Here is a 13,164-nt window from a genome sequence, read left to right as displayed (position 1 = left end):
TGAGGGTTCTAAATTACTTAGAGTGACATCATAAAAGCTCTTCCTGAGTGTTCCTTTTTTAACTTTTCAGAGTGTATAAAAGTTCTTCCTGATGTATTCTGTTTGTACCAGAGTCACAGTATCTCCTCTATGCCATCTTTCTCCCTATGCACTCTCTTAGAACCCTGCCTCTGTCTTTAGCATTAGTTAATGTTCCTTTTCTACAATATCTTCTCTGTGCCAGTGTGCAAACATATATTTAATGTTCTTGAAACTTTACCTCCAAAACGTTTTATGGGTAATAATGATTAAATGCTACATGTGATTAGATGCAAAGATTTATGGAATATTGGGAACAATCTGAGAGGGAAGATAAGAGGGATGAGAAACCCTTCTTTAGTGTGATAGAAGACTGAAAACAGTAAGAGCGATCAGTCCCTGAAGGAGTTGCCTGGAGCATGCAGTAGACTACGGGTGTGGCCATTGTTACTAAGAAAATGGTGATCAGTACTCTACTTTAGAAATGCATTTGTTGAGGCCAAAATCACATGTGTTTTCTATGTAGTTGTTTATATGACTTGAAAATGTTCAGTGTCTGCTCCCTGTTGGAAATTGAAATAAAACCAGATAATCCACAATGGTGGAGCTCGAGCCCAGGTACCTAATGTCGCATCTAGCTCAAATTTGAAAGTCTAAGATGAACAGTTCCCCATTGGTGAGGTGTCTTTTAATACACTGTTGCTTGTGGCCAGGATTGACACTAGCTGAGGATGAAAGTGAATCTCACAATACTGAGGACAAGATATTCCATTGAACGTGAGGATTGATACAAACTGAGGCTGAATGTGAATCTCTCAATGCTCAGGACAAGATATTCCATTGAAGGTGAGAGGGCAAAGTACACTCCCATTTGCCTCCTCAGAAGACTGGATTCTTTATCCTTGGATATAGAAGCATCTATCCTTAATTGAATTGAGATACTGGAAACAATTGTTTTTTGTAACATACTGCCAGACTTATTATGGCGTATATGACACATCTCTATAGATTCATTCTCTAAAAGATCAGTGTGGGCTTTTAACTGATGAACCAACCTTGCAGGCTCCGATTTCTGAATAAGGTTCTATTGTTTCTTTTAATTTTGAGAGTTTAGTATAATTACATCACTTCCCCGTTCCCTTCCGTCTCTCCAAACCCTCCCATATATCTCTCCTTGCTCTCTTACAAACTCATGGTCTCCTTTTTCACTAATGCTGTGCGTGTATATATGTATATATATTCATGTATATTCCTAAGTATAACCTGCCCAGGAAGTATAATGTTACCCATATGTGTGCCATCAGGGATGACTCTGGTATTATAACCAATTGCTGTGCTCTTCCCTGAAAAAGATCATTTCTCCTACTCTCAGAATCCCTTAGTTGTCTGTTGATCTTTTGTAGGGTTGAGGTCTTTTGGTCTTTAACTCATCCACATTAACATGGTCTATTGTTATGTTCTTAATAATTTTAAAGAATTAATCATTTAAGTCAGATCTGTGTTTTACACATACTAGCTCTGACCGTGGTTACCATTTATTCTTCGTGCTTTGTCAAAATTTGTTTTAATTTTCCTACAGTTGAATATTTGCAACTTTTCAATTTTTGCATCTGTAGCTGACAATATTTTTTACCTCACTTAAAATGGCTTCATGCTTGGAATTACTATGATTTTTCTCATCTGTTTCTTGTAAAAGTTCAGAATTTAACATATCAACTTGTCATGGACTAATTTGTATCTAACTTTTGAATACCTGGGATGTAAGGATTTCTCACATGTTGTATATCTCTGATGCAAAACAATTATGGAAAACTATTTCCAAAAATCTGTGCTACAAATTAATAAAAATGAATAGACCACAGAAGTATATTTTTGGACATTTTATTCAATTTCATTGTTCTATCTATTACTATGACATGGAAATACCCCCAATAAACTCATTGCTAAAATTATATAATTTATCTAGTTGCCAAGAAGTACAGACAATTGTCTTGGTAATTTCCACGTTATTTTCTACAGACATTTTAATAGTGTAAAACCTGTCTGAGAGTAGATACATATTTTTCAAAAGCATAATTCTAAAGAAGAAATAATTGACATGACATTCTGTACAATGACTGTGGTCCTGACATTTTCCCCCTAATTTCATAGTTCAGTACAAAAAGGTTTCCATCACTTCAGAAAATTGCCACCCTGCTCTTACCAAGCAATGTTCCATCTGTAAAGAAATGTCTCATAGGACCTGACTCTTACTGTTATATCTGGTGATACAACACGTTTTAATAAACTTGATAACACACAATTAGCATACAGCTATCATACAATTAATAATATAATAATTTTTGAGATACTGATTAAGCACTTTTGTGTCATAAATAATTTAATGTGAACCACAAAATAGTTTTTAGAGAGCACACAGAAGTGCCATTAGTATTATGATTTTTATAATATGCATTTACAAATAGACAGTACATATTTTTCTCAAACCTATTCATGTGTATGTTAGATATAACTATATAAAACTATAACTACAGTTATTTAGTATGGTATTATAATTAATGTATATATACATAGGAGAATAATAAGAATAGTAACAACAAGAATAAAGGCAACAATATGCTTGTTGAAATAGGCATTAAAATTATATACTGATGGACTCAAGTAATATATATATATATAAGTGTGTGTATATATATATATAACAACAATAAATAAAGAAGAGCTATGGATTTGAGAGAGGCACTAGAAGCAGACAGTAGTGGGAAGAGAGGTGGTAGAAATACTGAAAATACAGTACTTGTGTATTAAATCATTAAAAATGACATTAAGAAAAATCATTTATCCTTGTAAACTAGTTGTTATTTACTAGTAAAGAATTGTTACAATGCAAATTAATATAAGTAAAGATTGTTACAATGTAATTTGATAAATGTAAATTGATACTAATAATGTTGAGATATATAACATATATTTCATATATAAAACAAATGACAAGTGTTTGGTGCTTATGTTGCCACAAAAAGACTCTCCAAACTAAGTTTCACTAAGAATTATTTTACGGAGAACAATATTATGTTGAGTACCACAAAAGAGGAAAGTTATGTTTTTTGTTTGTCTTTTGTTTCATTTTGTTTTTTGAGACAGTCTCATTATGTGGCTAGGCTGGCCAAGACTGTTCTCAAACTCATTATCCTTTCGCTGGTGATTCCTGACGGAAGGGCACTTTTAAGAACCAACAGTACTATGGACAAGAGCATGGGGTAAATGCAAACATTTTGGTTCTGAGATGGCGAAAAGGCTGTGCTTCATAGCAAATGAATTGACTGAAGCAGTGAGCAAGGATTTAGACTGTGCTAGAATTCTATAGACTGAAGAGCGTTGGTAATGACCTTGTATTAACTTTTTGTCAAAATTACAAAACTGATGTGATGGACCTATTGGTGGAAAATGTACATTTTGGCTCATAGCTTTAGAGGTCCCAGCTGTGATTGGCATACACGTGATGAAGCAGTACACCTTGGCTGGAAAAGGGATCGTAGAGCAAAATCGCAACAGAGAGAGGAGAAGGTGTTGGAAACCTGTGGAACTTCCAGTTGGTCCTAACGTCCTAAAAGTTCACCATCCTGAGGATAACCAAGCCTTTTACAGCAAGAGTCATGGGGAGACATTCAAGGTCCAGAGGATAGCAGGCCTTATATGCCTCTCACAAAACAAAACAAACTGCTACAACAAGAACAAAAACCAAAGCAACAGAAAATCTCCACCTGGCTTCTATCAGCACCTGAGAGCAATTGATTCCTATTCGGGTTTTTAGACCCATTTTTCCTTGAATTACAGGTACTAGGGTTTGGGTACCTGTGGGATGTTAATGCCTGAGAGATCACAGGAACAACTCAAAATGATCACAGTTCGATTGCAGTAATAGCCTTCACAGTCAACTTTGTTCTTCCTCCTATTTTCTTGATTTTATTAGTGGTAATTTCACCTGATTCTAAGACAGAAGGTGGATTCCTGTAATTTTCTCTTCGTTGTCTTTTAGATTATTCCAGTAAATTCCTTTCTGTAATTTTAACTCCTATTTCAGTATCTTTACCCATCCCAGTTTTTACCTTTCCATTCAGAAACAGTAATGGCTTTCTCATTCCTTGACATGCCTCTTCCTTATATTTGCCCTTCAACTAAATGTTCAGGTTTTCCCCACAAATTCTTCTCTAATCACTCCCCATGCACGTATAACATTTTCTCCTGGTTGTGCCCACCTCACACTTTTTAAATGCTGTAATCTCTGATATTCCTCTGTGATTCTATACTGCTGCCCTCCAAACGAAAACCCATCTATGGACGTAGGATATTTCTTTCAAGGGGTGTGCACTTGTTCCTTTAATGACCTGGCCTCCCTGCACCTGTCATGTAGCAGCTAGAGCCTCTTCACCTGTGATACCTTTTCTTGGTTTCTCTGAGGACATTTCTGGTCTTTCTTCAAAGCCCCATTGCCCTTGGTATAGGGCTTTATCTATTTATACAAAGATGCCCCAGGAAATCTTGTTGATTCCTTTTAGAAAGGTAGCACACGTTTTTCCATTTCTCTGTTTGTTTCCCCTAACACCTGAGCAACAGGCAGTGGGAAGGATATGTATTTTTAAATTATGAATATTTGCAGGTAACAAAACCAAAGTCTTAAAACTTCATACTTGGAGGTAGTGATGGGGAGTCTGGTGTCAAAAAAACTTACCCAATGGAAGAATGTAGCCTCCAGCATCTGTTCTTCAGAGCTGAGACTTAATTTGTACATAAAATTTTATCTTACTCAAGATAAAATTGCAACAGACTTAAATCATTTCTATCCAATTGTCCAGTTTTCCATTCTATTTTCTTATTTCAGTCTTAGAAGTGTCGAAGGCAGAGAGCTGCATGTGGAAAGGGTTAGGACTTAAATGGACTTAAATTCCCATTAGGGATAAAAAACAGAGAAGCAGATTCAAGCTGTTGGTTATTAAATAATAATTACATTATTTTTGCAGGCTTACCTCTGCTTCAGTAGTAATAGCTATTTGGGAAACCGTATTGAAGACCATACGAGTCCTAAAAGGCGGCTGATGGCGGAGATAAAAGACACAATAAACTGCTGGAGGAACTCTATTAGTATATTTTTGGGAGAAGTAATTGACCATTGGCAGGGCTGACATTTTAATCACATTTTCTCTTCTATTCACTTACGTTCTTTAAACGCAGGCTGCTGCTCATTGAACTGGAACACTATGCCGTGTAATCTTGCTGCTCGCCTGAAGTTTACCTGACAGTTAAACATTTCCAATTTTTACAGCATTTCTTAAAATGTATAATTAAATGATTCTTAACCTTTGACACAATTAACATTTTCTTCCCTTAAAAAAAAAAGTCCTAAGTATAGTTGCTGTCAGAGAACAGAGTTAAAGAAGTGAGACCAAAGGACTCAAAGAGGTGGAGCTAATGAAAGAAAGAAGATTTTAATGTCACCCTCTTTTTTTTTTTTGTAAGCAGTTCAATTTCAAAAGTTCAGTTTTGGCATTTCTATAAAAGTTAAAATTAAAACTATTCTCAGTGTTTCTTGGAAGAGAACAGTGAAAAGAAATCCTTTATCCAGGATAATGAAACATGCACAGTAAGACTTTATAAAAGCCGTTGAGAAATAAACATTTATTTTTAATAAATTAGTAAAGAAATAGGACAGTGGAGCTCTGTACTACAGCAAGCCTGGGAATTCATTCTTTGCTTTGGTACTCACCATAAAAACTGACTTTTCCAACCAATCTATCTTTCCATAATAAATCTGCTCACTGTGTTGTGTGTTAAGGAGGTCAGAGAAGGAGAGAGAGAGAGAGAGAGAGAGAGAGAGAGAGAGAGAGAGAGAGAGAGAGAGAGAGAGAGAGAGAGAGGTGGTTGTTGAAGTAAGGCTGCTGTCAGTTCCCTGCCACTTACCCCGAAATAATCGCACAGAAACTGTATTAATTAAATTACCGCTTGGCCCATTAGCTCTAGCTTCTTATTGGCTAGCTCTTACAACTTATTTTAACCCATCTCCATTAATCTGTGCATCACCACAAGGTCGTGGCCTACCAGCAGTTTCAGGGCATCTGTCTCCGGCGGCAGCTCCATGGCTTCTTCCTGACCCTGCCTCCTTTCTCCCAGCATTGAGTTTAGTTTTCCCCACATAGCTCTATTTCTGTATAGTTCTTCTGTAGGCCCAAAAGCAGTTCCTAAAGGGGAATCCCACATCAGGTGGTAGGGAGGATCTGGAAGGAAATGGGTAAGGAAAAACACAAAAATATATTGTATGATCTTCCACTCCCCCCCCCAAAAAAAAAAAAAACAAACAAACAACAGAAACTGGAATACTTCACCCTTACCTCTAAAGAGTTGGTGTAGAAGCTAAGAAGTTAGTACCTGGAACTTCTCCCAAGATTGGAAAAAACATTATTATCCTGCATGGACCATGCTTTGAGAGCATGATAGAAAAGCTAATGGGTAACTGACTGGTAAGGATTTGCTTCAGGAGCTTGATCTGCTCTGGCAGCCCAAGATGAAAGAGCTTCAGAATCAGTCCATGTGCTGTTATCTTACCATTACTCTGTGAACATGGGGTAACCCTATATAATTGTTTTGATGTAATTTGCCGTCTACATCGACTAAAGCTGCATCTTTACAGAGTTTTAAAGTTAAACCTAACATTAAGTCTTTACTTGACATTTGGCAAATAGACTGAGAAACCAAGGTAGCTCATTCTGCTCTATGGTACAATCTCTAAAGGAGAGAAATGATTCTGTCAGTAGACAGTTGGTCCTGTTGCTTTTTGTCCTGTTGCCAATCAGTCAAACATTGGCTCATATGGTCTACAGCTGTCTCCTTTTTCATTGACTTACAGAAGTTTCTGTGGTGTTTGACAGTGAAGATCCATCCCCTATTGAGATTCTTTAGTTTGTTTCTGCATGACTTGAGCATGAAAGGCCACCCTCCTATGCATTGCCCTGTACTATAGTGTGTGTGTGTGTGTGTGTGTGTGTGTGTGGTGTGGGTGAGGGGTATGGAAACTTGAGAAGTTGGAGCCTAGCTGTAAAAAAGAGGTTAAGTCATTAAGGGTGAGTCTGCAGAGGTTAAAGAGTCCCTTTTCCTGCTACCTCTGCTCCTGTCTGCCAGAAAGAGCAGAACAGCTTTCCATCCAGGCTCCCATTGCCATAACACAAACTGTAAGGGATATGAAGTCAAGCAGCCACAGGCAGAACCCTGTGAAACCATAAGCTGGAATAAATGTTTCCACTTTAAGTATTCCTGCCAGGTATTTGACCGAAGTGACAATAAAAGTGCTAATGAAGCCTTCTCCTCCACAGTTATTCAGTGAAAGGTGATTAGCCTTGTTCAGCTAGTATGTGCAAACCAACCCGGTAACAAACTTTTCTTACAGGTCACTGGTTGCTTATCTGCCTTATAGAAGTGGACTTCTATGTCTACCCTTGTCCTGCCTCCCTGTTTAAAATATAGTTTATCTAGCAACTTGGGGTCTCCAATTTGACAGCTTTTAATGACATCTTATCTTCAACACAGGACTGTAATTTCAAAACTCTGGGACACTTAGCTGCAACTGATTCCATTCTTACCACATCTTAATCCAGATTGGACTGTGCATCTTATTTAATGTGCAGTACAAGTCTGTAGACACAGGCTAGGTAAATAGGAAAACACCCTATACTACACGGGAGTTCCCAAGTACAACCTCACCTACTTAACAGCGTGGTCTTTTTTTCTTCCTTTTTTTTTTTTTTCTTTTTTCCATTTTATCTTTTTCTGACTCAGAAGGCTTCACACTAATGGTAGACTAGGAGATGTTGAAATCCATGGCCTGGATTACCGAGCAATGGGAACGATTGCTGAATATAAACAGTCAGAGTCTAGGCTGTTAAAATATCTCTGAAAGGCAGCGTATTTATTTTTATAAATTTAGGAGTAAAGCTGAGTGTTTGGATAGAACTGAGCAATCAATGTTGGGAGGAGCTATGAACTTATATGACACACAGAGCTCCAACACATACATTGTAAAAATTCTTAAAAGCCACAAAGTCCTCAAGCATTGGTTAATTTATTAAATATTGATTAAATGTCCATTGTGGACCGGTCACTGAGATAGGAACCAGGGATGTAGGGCCATGGCCCTTGTTCTCAGCAAGCAGTGAAGTTGTGAGACACATTTGGAGCTATCTCAGCAGAGAAAATGTCAGTCTGAGATAACTAGATAACAAGCTAGCGTGGCAGGCAGCTCCAAAGACTAGACAGCTCATTATAGCTAAAGATTAGGACAAAGTGGTCCTCTTCGAAAAGAGGCCTTATAACCTTTCCCATCTCTTAAATACTCTCGGATTACAGCTTATTTTCTTATTTGGGAAAAGAGACATAATCGGAATAAGACTTCCACTGTGTACTGCAAACTCCTCCACCACACTCTGTGCTTCTAGAATTAGAACTCACTGTTTCTACCTAAAGAACACTACTAAAGAAGTCTGTCCACACCTCCATCATGAATATTTTTTTAGGTTCCCTTTCTATCCACATGCATAAGTTTTTATTCTCTTGACTCAGCCCCCCTTCAACTATTTCAATTGTGCTCTGTCTCTTTTTGTAAGAAAGAACTGGTTGAATGAGGCCTGTTTTCTGCCTTTGAGTCAATGTCCCTTGTGTCTGCAGATCTAATCCAGTGGCTGTTTGCCTGTAGTACTAATTCGAGTTGCCTCTATCAGATTCCTTCACAGTTGTATCTAATGATGCATTTTTAGATACTTCTCAGTGTCCTAACTTGGTATAACAGTGGTACGTAAACTCTTGCTCACTCTTTGCTGTAGAAAATGTTTCCTTTCTTTTCCTTCCAGGCAGTCATTTTTCTTCACCTTATCTCCTTGTCTTTTGGACATCTGTTCTCTTGTACCCACCCTTATTGTTTAACGTTCTTATCTAGTGGCTTGACTTTAAGTAAGATCATAAAGCAGTTGACTTCCAAACCTGTATATCAAGATGATATATGTCAATGAATACTAGATTTATATATCTAACTTCTTATTCTGTGAACCTCAAGATCTCTATTTGGTCATAAGTAGTAGGCATTCTGATCTGCCTCAAAGCAGACATGCTCTCTCCGTGGTCTTCTTCTCATCAATGATGACAGCATGCATGCATTTGTTCCTGAAAATCTGCCAGTGCATTTATTGGCAAGTTTAGTGGCTCTGCTGTAGAAAGTATTCAAAATCTTTAACTATTAGAATCCTCATTAAAATCTCCTATCCAAGAAGTCATTGAGACCCTACAAGTTCCTACCCATTACACCATTACTCTTTCCTGAGCTAGTACCATATTCTTATTTTTATATTGCCATGTGTACAGAGCTAGCCTTCATGAAGACATTTTAGTCCAGCTAGAAAGTACTCCAGCATATTAACCATACTTCGTTTCCCATTTCCCTACCAAACTGCTGGTTCTCTTCCTTTTCCCAGGTAATAACATTTTTTATTTTCATGTTGCATATATATATTTATGCACATACACACACACCAATATTAATTTCTGCCTACACATATATTGGTGGGTCTGCATGTGAGAGAACATATGATATTTTTGTCTGTGTCCGGTTTATTTGTCTTTCTATAATGATCTTCACTTGCATCTATTTTCCTGCAAACGACACAATTCCATTTTATTTTTATGACTGAGAAAATCCATTCTCTCTCTCTCTCTCTCTCTCTCTCTCTCTCTCTCTCTCTCTTTCTCTGTCTGTCTCTGTGTGTGTGTGTGTGTTGTTTTCATTATCTATTCATCTGATGATGTTCACTAAGTCTGATTCTATAACATCTGTTTTGGACAGTACAGTAACAAACATGATATGCAGGTATCTCTGTAGGACATTGATTAGATTCCTTTGGGAATGTTCCCAGGGGTGTCACAGCTGCACTGTGCTATAGTCTATGTTCAGACTTTTGAGGAACTGACATAATTATTCTCTAGTGGCTGAACCTCTTTACATTCTTGCCAGCCCTGTGTAAATGTTCGTTTTTCCTGCATTTTCTTCAGTATTTAGTTATTAGTTATTTGTTTCCTTTCTGAAAGCTACTCTGGTTGTAGTGCAGTAGAATGTCTATGTAGCTTTACTTTGCACTTCCCTGATAGCTGAGGTTGGACATATTTTATGTCTCTGTGTATGACAATTTTTGTGTCATATTTTGAGAACTGTTAGTTGATTTACCCACTTAGTGACTAGTTTTTAAGGTTTATGGTGTTTAGATTATATATCGTCCCAATATATAGACATCTCTTTGTTTAATGATATCTTTGGTTGTATAGAAATCATTTAATTTTATGAAATATCATTTGGGAATTCTTGCTGTTATTTCATGAGCCAAACAGGGTTCTTTTCGGAAATTTCTTCCCTATGTTTATATTGTGAAGTGTTTCCTTACACTGATGTCATTAATTAATTTTGAGTTGACGTGTACAGGGTGGGATATAATGAGCTAGTTTCATTATTGTACATGTGGACTCTAATAAATTGCTGAAACAGTATCAGTTCAATGAGTTTTCTGACAGATCACTGATGGACTCAAGTATAAAATCATGTCATCTGTACATAGTGTCATGGGACTTCTTCATTCCCCATTCACTACGTTAAAGTTAAAGCCTTCCTTTTTGTTTAAACAGAAAAAGGGGAAATGGTGTAGGAGGTCCTTCTGTATTTATTTGTATTGCTTTCGTTGGTTGAATAAAAAAACTGCCTTGGCCTTTTGATAGGGCAGACTTAGATAGGCAGAGTAGACAGAACAGAACGCTGGGTAGAAGGGCAGAGTGGCAGATGCCATGATTCTCCTGCCTGAGATGGACGCTGGTTAGACTCATGCTGGTAAGCCACTGTCAATACACATTAATGTGGCGATACACATTAAAGGAGATGGGTTAAACTAATATGTGAGAGTTAGCCAATAAAAGGCTGGAGATAATGGGCCAGGCGGTATTTAAATGAATACAATTTCTGTGTAGTTATTTCGGGGATTAAGAAAGCTGGGCGGCAGGAAGCAGCCCACTTCTCTTACTACACTGAAGTGGCTTCTCATCTAACTTAGAAGCCTCGGGGGATCCAGACAAGTAACCTAAACCTCTTATTCTCATATCCTCTAGTCTCTCTTGCCTCCTTGGTGTTTTGTTTTCTTTTTGTTTTTTGAATAAATTCTTCCCAACTTCTTGCTGCTTTCCCACGCAGTTGTCCAGGCCACTTCTTTTCCTCCTTCCAGATCTTTATTTTACCACATCAACAGTGGGGTCACCTCGAAGATTTTTATAATTGGAATCTTCTACCTTCTTAACACCCTTCTTTTAGAATTTCCTTTATAGTGAAAATACATATTATTGAATGTCAATTATTTTAATCAACAGGAAATGAGTCTGAAATGTGAATAATGAGATAATTTTCATTTAATAATAAAATAATTAAAATAGTCATTACTTATTTGAAGGCATAAGTCACAAACAATCCCACACCAGTTTGGAATTATGACCAATAGAGAGGTTATTTATTTAAAGGGGAAAAACTTACAGATCACCATCCCAGACAACAGCCCGCTGCGCAATCAGGAAGGGAGCCTACTTGCCGGAAGTGGAGCCAAAAGCCAGAGAGCGAGCAAGGGCAATTGCTGCTTTTTTAAAGAAAGAGAGACCATGCCCCAATGGGCTGGTATCTCAGCAGCTATTAGCTGAAGGAGCAGAAGGAGCTCCCGCAACACTTATTTAATATTTAAAATAAATCATGATCGAGACAATATATATTTCATGCATATGTTCTCTTTAATCCTTATTACAATCCATATATTTAAAATTGTTCTTGCACTGAAGCAAGAAACAATTATGTTACCCAAAAGATAGAAAGTTTTAAAAAAACTTGTACATGTATGTGTTTATGTATACATGTTTGTTTGTGTGTGCTGTGCATGTAAAAATCAAATGTAAACACTGAATGTTTTCTTTGACTGTTTTCAACCTTATCATTTTTCTTTCCTTTCAAGACAGGGTCTCACTATGTAGCTCTGACTGTCTTGAAACTCATCTGTAAACCAGATGGGCCTTGAACTCACGGAGATCTACCTGCCTCTGCCTCCTGAGCCCTAGGACTAAAGGTGTGCATCACCACCGCAGCCAGCTGGCCTTATCTTTTTGAGTCAAGTTCTCTCTAAACCTGGAGCTCACAGGCTTGCAAGTAAGGTTTGTGGATCCCTGAGATTCCACTCTGTAGGGTGACACACACACACACACACACACACACACACATATTCTTTTGTGATTGTCAGTGATCTCACCTCAGTTCCCCATACTTAACATAGGAGTCACTTTACTGACTGGACATTTTCCCCAGCTCAGTCCTTTCAGGGCATTTTCTTACTTTCATGTTTATCACAAATCTCATCTCTGCATTTTGAGTGAATCACATTCCACCCCTTGCAATGTTAGACAACACTTGTGCATCAGTATTATTCCTTTACCCCATATATTACAGCAGAGGCATAGAGTCTGGCTTCATTATCTTTGAATATATAGTACTTTAAGACTACAATAAAACCTTGTACATGGAAGGAGCTCAGTAGATGCTGGATTATGAACTATGAAACAAATGTGTGATAGTTTGGTAACTGGAATTAAAATGTCATTTTTGCATTTTAGAGGGCTTGTTCTAGGAGAGCAGAATGGCTTTCCAAATTCTACCCCATTCCTCTCAATGCATCTCTAGACTCCATTGCTTGCTTGGAGTTAGAGACAATATTCCTCAGAATGATGCCAAGTTTACCTTCTTCCAAATGTTTATAGTATACAGTTTTCTGAATCCCTCTCAAAATAGAAGGTACTGATGTTAACAAATCTATAATTATGTAGATTAGTGTTTCATAATTAATTTATGGCAAAGCTCTTGTGTATATTTATATAAAAAGATAATATAAATCTTTGCCAGTTAACTTAAAATTTTTAGTTACTAATAACAGAGTGGTTGTCTTTCAAAACATAAACTTAATATTTTATCAATTAGGAAAACAGGGTTTCTAGAAATTATTTTTTGCTTAAATATAAAGAGAGCCTTCATACTTGCTTTGATCA

The sequence above is a fragment of the Chionomys nivalis genome, chromosome 20 (assembly GCF_950005125.1).
Source record: "Chionomys nivalis chromosome 20, mChiNiv1.1, whole genome shotgun sequence".
Taxonomy (NCBI): Eukaryota; Metazoa; Chordata; class Mammalia; order Rodentia; family Cricetidae; genus Chionomys; species Chionomys nivalis.
The sequence above is the reverse complement of the archived record's forward strand: the minus strand, read 5'-3'. Positions refer to the sequence as shown.